At 43.9% G+C, this 8,136-nt stretch overlaps 1 long non-coding RNA gene across 1 annotated transcript; it reads left to right on the top strand.

Moving 5' to 3' along the window:
• The first annotated feature begins 4,168 nt into the window (after window positions 1-4,168).
• Window positions 4,169-6,299, top strand: LOC147371507 (uncharacterized). Its single transcript, XR_015163609.1, has 2 exons — window positions 4,169-4,703; window positions 5,982-6,299. It is a non-coding gene; the product is annotated as an uncharacterized LOC147371507 (long non-coding RNA).
• Window positions 6,300-8,136: the final 1,837 nt, after the last annotated feature.

Here is an 8,136-nt window from a genome sequence, read left to right as displayed (position 1 = left end):
ACCCACCAGCCTACCAGCCTTTCACAGACATTCCCTGAGCATCTACTATGTGCCAGACACGTGCTAGAAGTGTCCACAATAGCATTTTACAGGAAATGTGCAATCTATAGAAGGAAACCTGGTAAACATCCATGCTCCTACGATACGGTGGCAGTCCGGGGTAGTAAAAGTGGCCGTCTTAAAAGTCAGACAGACTTAGGTGTGAATTCAAGTTCCACCACTTGGTAGCTGTGCAAATTCTGTGAGCCTCAGTCTGCCTGTCTGTAAAATGGGAGTAAATGACTCTCATAGAAGACCCAAAAGATGTTACATGAAAATTCACCGCCTAAATTTTTTTAAATAAAAGAAATAAAATTCACTGTCTGCCACATAGCTGATGGGGCTTTCCCAGTGGGGCTAGTGGTAAAGAATCTGGCTGCCAAGACAGGAGACCCAAGAGACATGGGTTCGATCCCTGGGTCGGGCAGATCCCCTTGAGAAGGAAATGGCAACCCACTCCAGCATTCTTGCCTGGGAAATCCCATGGACCAGAGGAGCCTGGTGGGCTACAGTCCACGGGGTCACAAAGAATCGGACATGACTAAGCACTCACTACTCACATAACTGTTATTATCAGTGCTAAACACTAGGGAAACAGTACCCAGCTTACTCTTGAGGAGACTTTCTACCCAGAGGTCACCACCCAGAGAAGGTGACCTCTAGGTAGAAAGTTGAAGGATCAGATCAGATCAGATCAGTCGCTCAGTCATGTCCGACTCTTTGCGACCCCATGAATCACAGCACGCCAGGCCTCCCTGTCCATCACCAACTCCCGGAGTTCACTCAGACTCACATCCATCAAGTCAGTGATGCCATCCAGCCATCTCATCCTCTGTCGGCCCCTTCTCCTCCTGCCCCCAATCCCTCCCAGCATCAGAGTCTTTTCCAATGAGTCAACTCTTCGCATGAGGTGGCCAAAGTATTGGAGTTTCAGCTTTAGTATCATTCCTTCCAAAGAAATCCCAGGGCTGATCTCCTTTAGAATGGACTGGTTGGATCTCCTTGCAGTCCAAGGGACTCTCAAGAGTCTTCTCCAACACCACAGTTCAAAAGCATCAATTCTTCGGTGCTCAGCCTTCTTCACAGTCCAACTCTCACATCCATACATGACCACAGGAAAAACCATAGCCTTGACTAGACGAACCTTTGTTGGCAAAGTAATGTCTCTGCTTTTGAATATGCTATCTAGGTTGGTCATAACTTTCCTTCCAAGGAGTAAGCGTCTTTTAATTTCATGGCTGCAGTCACCATCTGCAGTGATTTTGGAGCCCCCCAAAATAAAGTCTGACACTGTTTCCACTGTTTCCCCATCCATTTCCCATGAAGTGGTGGGACCGGATGCCATGATCTTCATTTTCTGAATGTTGAGCTTTAAGCCAACTTTTTCACTCTCCACTTTCACTTTCATCAAGAGGCTTTTGAGTTCCTCTTCACTTTCTGCCATAAGGGTGGTGTCATCTGCATATCTGAGGTTATTGATATTTCTCCCGGAAATCTTGATTCCAGCTTGTGTTTCTTCCAGTCCAGCGTTTCTCATGATGTACTCTGCATATAAGTTAAAAAAGCAAGGTGACAATATACAGCCTTGACGAACTCCTTTTCCTATTTGGAACCAGTCTGTTGTTCCATGTCCAGTTCTAACTGTTGCTTCCTGACCTGCATACAAATTTCTCAAGAGGCAGATCAGGTGGTCTGGTATTCCCATCTCATTCAGAATTTTCCACAGTTTATTGTGATCCACACAGTCAAAGGCTTTGGCATAGTCAATAAAGCAGAAATAGATGTTTTTCTGGAACTCTCTTGCTTTTTCTTTGATCCAGCAGATAAGTGGAAGATTTAGAGAGTAAGGGGGGAGAAGAGGTATCAGTGGGTGGCGCTAGAGGGAGATTCCCAGAGAAGGAGTAGATGGACAAATTGGGAGGATGAATGCACACTCTAGTCTACCAGCAACTGGGACATGGAAAAGGGTTACTGTCTGGAGTTCAGGCTGATGTAATCTGGATTATCTCCAGGAATCAACATGCATTTAGTGAGTACCTACTCTTGAGAGTCCCTTGGACTGCAAGGAGATCCAACCATTCCATTCTGAAGGAGATCAGTCCTGGGAGGTCTTTGGAAGGAATGATGCTAAAGCTGAAACTCCAGTACTTTGGCCACCTCCTGCGAAGAGTTGACTCATTGGAAAAGACTCTGATGCTGGGAGGGATTACGGGCAGGAGGTGAAGGGGATGACAGAGGATGAGATGGCTGGATGGCATCACTGACTCAATGGACGTGAGTCTGAGTGAACTCTGGGAGTTGGTGATGGACAGGGAGGCCTGGTGTGCTGTGATTCATGGGGTCGCAAAGAGTCAGACATGACTGAGCGACTGAAATGAACTGAACTGAACTGAACTCTGAGCTTCTTTCAAACATTGTTCAGCTCAGTTCAGTTCAGTCGCTCAGTTGTGTCCAACTCTTTGCGACCCCATGGATGGCAGCACGCCAGGCTTCCCTGTCCACCAATTCCCAGAGTTTGCTCAAACTCATGTCCATTGAGATGGTGATGCCATCCAACCATCTCATCCTCTGTTGTCCCCAAACATTTCAAGCACTGTAAGAGATAACAAAGATAAATGAAAAATAAATAAATAAAGGCCTGACCTCTTATCTCATGAAGCCTACAGAGGTTGAGAAGATAAAAGGGCAGGGCCCCATACTTCCTGCTCTAAACCTTGCTAGTCTGACCCTCCTTACCTCTGGCCTTCTCATTCAGGATATCCAATCAACACCAAGTCCATCTGTGGTGGACTGCCCGCTCCTTACTGCACACATTTTTTTTTTGCTTCCCATACCATGAGGCATGTGGGATGTTAGTTCCCCCACCAGGGAGGGAACCTGCACTCCCTGCAGTGGAAGTATGGAGTCTTAACCACTGGGCCGTTGGGGAAGTCCCTAACACCCACATTTTTACACCACTCCTCTCAAGTCTCAGGCAGTAAACAGTCTCCCTGCAGTGTGAGAGACCCTGGTTCGATCCCTGATCCCTGTGCTGGGAAGATCCCCTGGAGAAGGAAATGGCAACCCACTCCAGTATTCTTGCCTGGAGAATCCTATGGATGGAGGAGCCTGGCAGGCTACAGTCCATGGGGTCACAAGGAGTCTGACACTACTGAGTGACTTCACTTTCACTTTCTCAAGTCTAGCTAAAATAAATGTAACGCTTGCTGTGAGGAGAAAAAAAAAAAAACCTTAAAAGACAGTCTATCAATAAAATTGTTTTCACAGTTCTTTCCAAGCTGTAGTGGCACTTCCCCTGCAGCAACTCATTTGATATTTACAAATACCTTATCAATTAGGTAAGTATTGTTCCGTTTCTTCCCTCCCCATACATACCTTTCTCCTTTTTGTGTGACACCACAATCAAGGATCTTAGTTCTCTTAACAGGGATTGAACTGTGCCTCGGGCCGTGGATGTGCAGAATCTTAACCACTGGACCTCCATGGAAGTTTCAACCACATTTTTATTTTAAAACTATCACCATGAGAAAATATTGCCAGGAACAAAAGGGAACATGGGTGAGGATATTCATGAAAACCTTTTGGTATTGGGAAGCTGTTTTCTCTATCCCTAAGAGAAGAAGCCTGTTCAACAGAAGTGATGAACTAGACATATCTATTGTAACATGGATAAATCTAAAGTGTTGTGTGATAAAACATTATAGCACAATTAAATTCTACGTGCAAATTAAACAAATCCACAAAACAAACATGTATATATATTCAGGGACAAAGAAATACATTAGAATGATGCTTATAAGGAGGAGGGAGAGGGCTTAGGAATGAAGACAGGAAAAAAATAAAATGGAGAGGTGTCTTGTATGAACTCAAATGATGACAGTGTTAACCTAAATAAAATAGTTATTTTACCATCAAAATAGGTTTGTTCTGAAACAGCAAAGAATTGCAATTCAGGACAAGCAGTCTACGGTGGCCTGCAATCTATGGTGACCCACAGGTAAGCACAGAGAAGGAGAGGACCCCTACTTTATATAGAGCGCCTGTTACAAAGAGTCTATTGAGGGACCCTGGGAGTTGAGTGCTGTGGCTTGTCATTGGCTGAGCTGTTGCTGGGCAAGGAGAAACTCTTCCTCCTGCTGGTAATAGTAAGTGATAGGGTGTGAGAGCTCCCTCTTCTCACTTCCAGACTCCATTTTGAATGAGGTTTCTCTTTATTAACTGTCATGATAGTGTACTACTGAAAAACCATGCACCTCAAATGGGACTTGAACCCAGGGGCCAGAACTCAAACCCAGCCAGAACACAGGCTGAGTGGGAGGATTATTCCAGTTAGTTCAGAGAAGGGGCGGAGATTTCTAGGAACTGGGCCACCACCCACTTTTGGCCTTTTATGGTTGGCCTCAGAGCTGTCATGCCACTGGTGGGTGTGTTATTTAGCATATGCAAAAAGGTATTGCATATGGAAAAACCCCTGATGCTGGCAAAAATTGAGGGCAGGAGGAGAAGGGGGCAACAGAAGGTGAGATGGTTGGATGGTATCACTGACTCAATGGACATGAGTCTGAGCAAACTCCAGGAGATAGTGAAGGACCAGGAAGCCTGGCATGCTGCAGTTCATGGGACTGCAAAGAGTCCAACACGACTGAATGACGACAACAGCAAAGGTATTACGATGAGCATATAATGAGGCCTAAGGTCTACTGGATGTTAAATCTTCTGTTATCTTGAACCTCTTTGGTTCTAACTGATCTTAAAGAAACTACAGTGAGCAGTCCTGAAGAGAGATCTTAGTTCCCTGCCCAGGAACTAAGGGTAGCCTCAGTGGAAATCAGGAATCCTAGCTACTAAACCACCAAGGGCTAGAGGCTAGAAGCAAAGTGGCCCTGGCTCTTTCTCCTGTTTGAAAGCAAAAATGTTTCAAGGAGGCAGAAATTGTAAAACCTTCATCATCAGAGACACATTACAAGTGTGAGAACACATTGAGAAGATTGTTTTATTTAAGTAAAAAGCAAGGCAGAAATACACATCCAGAGAGAAATGTATGGGCATCCTCTCTGATGAGGTGGAGTGCAGTAATACAGAGGTGATTTATTTTTAAAAATTTGTTATTTATTTGGCTGCACTGAGTCTTAGTTACGGCACGTGAGATCTTCCATCTTCAGTTGCGGCGTGTGGAAACTTAGTTGTGGTATGCCAGACCTAGTTCCCTGACCAGGGATTGAATATGGGCCCCCTGCGTTGGGAGTGCAGAGTCTTAGCCACTGGACCATCAGGAAAGCTCAAGAGGTGATTTAAATCTCTTTTATAGGGACTTACCTGAGTGGTCCAATGGCTAGGACTCTGCACTCCCAATGAAGTGTTCCCGTGTTCAGTCGCTGGTCAGGGAACAGGGTTCCACATGCCACCGCTAAAGGATCTGGCCTGCTGAAACAGACCTGATGCAGTCAAATAAATAAATAAAAATATTTTAAAAAGTCATTTATTTAAGATCGTCTTTCCAGGTATTTGTTTACCTTTGGTCAATTATCTTCTTTCTTTTTTCACACCTAATCTGTTCTAGGATTTCTCCCCAATATACATTTGCAACTTTTTGTTAAAATGGATCCCACTGCAGAGCCCTGTGGGTATGTCCACACTTATTATGGGGTTGCACTGCCTCCCTTTCTGATCCCTCAAGGAGCCTTCCTGAGTATGTGTAGACAGGGAAGTTTTCCTTGATCTCAGGAGTGCTCATCTTATCTATTCATTCCAGCAGAGCTCAGCTTCTGCCACTAGCTTTGTCCTTGAAGTGTCTGGGTGAGAACAAAGCTTCAATTTTACTTCACTTAACAAACATCAGCTGGCCAGCCAGGGGCCCATCTAGCTGTTAGGGAAAGCACACTGAAACCGCCAAACCTGGCCAGGCACCATAGTAACCATTTGTGTGAGTTATTTTATGACAGGTGGTCCTGGTAAGGAACATGGAACTGACAAGCCACCACCAATCGGGAGAACTGGGGAAAGGTCAAAAGAAGACATCACGTGTCGGATCACCTCCTGCGATCCTTCTCGCAGACATCCATCTTGGCTGAGCAATGACTGCACGACCTGGAAGGACTCTGCGTCAGAATGATTGGCCAAAGACAATCCAGAAACCAATCCCAAAGCCATAAAACCCGAGACTGCGAGCCACGAGGCAGAGCAGTTCTCCTGGGCTCCCTTACCCTACTGCTCTCCACCCAGGGGGCCCTTTCCAATAAAGTCTTTTGCTTTGTCAGCAAGCATGTCTCCTTGGACAATTCTTTTCCGAGTATTAGGCAAGAGCCCACTCTTGGGGCCCTGGAAGGGGTCCCCCTTCCTACAACATATCTCTAACCTCATAGCCATAATATATCATTCTTTTAAAGATTGTGCCCTATCGTCTTCCCTCCTATTTCACTATGAACCAAAAAATATGATTAACTTATTGACTCTTTGTACCTAGATTGACAAAGTTAATAATTATAGGTTCTGGACTCTCATTTTCCCATTTAAAATACTTCAAAATTCTCCATAATCTAGAAGATAAAGTCCAAGTCTATGTCTAGAACTTAAGTGTTACTTAGCTATTTTGCCTTTGCTCTGTCTGAAATATCCTTATAACTGGTTTCCAACTCTGGCTTCACATTGAAATGACTTTACAAGCCTTAAAAATGTATAGACACAGAGAAAGACCAATACTGTATGTTTTCACTTATACGTGGAATCTAAAAAAACAAAACAAGTAAATAAAACAGAAAGAGGCTCACAGGTACAGAGGAAAAACTAGTGGTTAGCAGAGGCGAAGGATACCTAGAGGTACAAACTATCAGTTATAAAAGAAATAAGTCACAGGATTGTAACACACAGCACAGGGAATATAATCAATATTTTATAATAACTTTGAAAAAAAAGGTATAGATATCTCAGCCTCAACCAACCCCAATCAATCATTCCAATTGATTTTATTGGAATGGAGTGGGGTCATGTATGAGTGGTTTTTAAAAGATCCACAGGTAAGTTAAGAATCATGAACTCCAACTCAGTTCAGGGTATCCAGGCTAGATTAGGGTCCCCTTATGTGTTAATCTCTGTGAAATTTCTATTGTCCAATTATCTGAAAGAAAAGAAAAAGAAAGTGAAAAGTGGTTCAGTAAACAATCTGCCTGCACTACAGGGAACCTGAGTTAGATCCTTGGGTCAGGAAGATCCCCTGGAGAAAGGAATGGCTATCCACTCAAGTATTCTTGCTTGAAGAAGTCCATGGACAGAGGAGTCTGGCAGGCTATAGTCCATGGGGTCATAAAGAATTGGACTAACACTTTAACACTGAGTGACTAACATTTTCTATGTGTTTACTCTATCACTGTGCAATTTCTATTGTTCAGTTATCTGAATATTTCATCTCAGCCTAGTGGGACTGATTGAGCCTTTTATGTTTTACTCTTCTGCTTCAAATCTTTTAATGACTTCCATTACCCCCAAGATAAAATCCAGACTTCTTAATGAATCCTACAATTCCTCCTACTCCCAGCTCACCTTTAATGCATTTATCCATTCAACCTTCATCAAGTGTCTATTATGAGTCAGGCACTCTAGAAGACAGTGGAGACAAAGAAGCAAGTAAGAGCAGCACAATCTTCTCTCTGGTGGAGCTTACAATTTGGGAGGAAGACAAAAGTTGAACAAATAATTACAGGGTTATAGAAACTCCTGTTTCAGGAGTTGGAGAAGGAAGGTTTCCCCAGGAGTTAAGAGTTAAACTGAGTGCAGAAAGAACACTAGAAGTTAGTTGGGGGCGGAGGGAGAGAGGAGTGCTCCAGGCAGAAGGAGTAGCGGAAGTAGGACAATGGCTGGGGGAAGATCATGGTATGTGGGAAGAACTGAAAACATGTATGGACGGGAAGAGGGAAATGGAGACCAAACTTGAAGCCTAGTTGACTCACAGACTTAGAGTCTCCCAACTTAGACAAGTTAAAGTTGGGAGACTTTATCCCAAGGGTGCCGGAAAGCCTAGAAAAGGTTTAAGCAGGGGAGTGTAGTATAATCAGATAAACTTTTAAAAAAATACTCTAAGTGGATATACAGTGGAGCCAAGAT

Source organism: Bos grunniens, chromosome 5 (assembly GCF_055505025.1).
Source record: "Bos grunniens cultivar Pamir isolate PY7600 chromosome 5, Bosgru_T2T1.0, whole genome shotgun sequence".
In the NCBI taxonomy this organism is placed as follows: Eukaryota; Metazoa; Chordata; class Mammalia; order Artiodactyla; family Bovidae; genus Bos; species Bos grunniens.
Note: the sequence above shows the minus strand (reverse complement) of the source record. Positions and strands in the feature narration are given on the sequence as shown.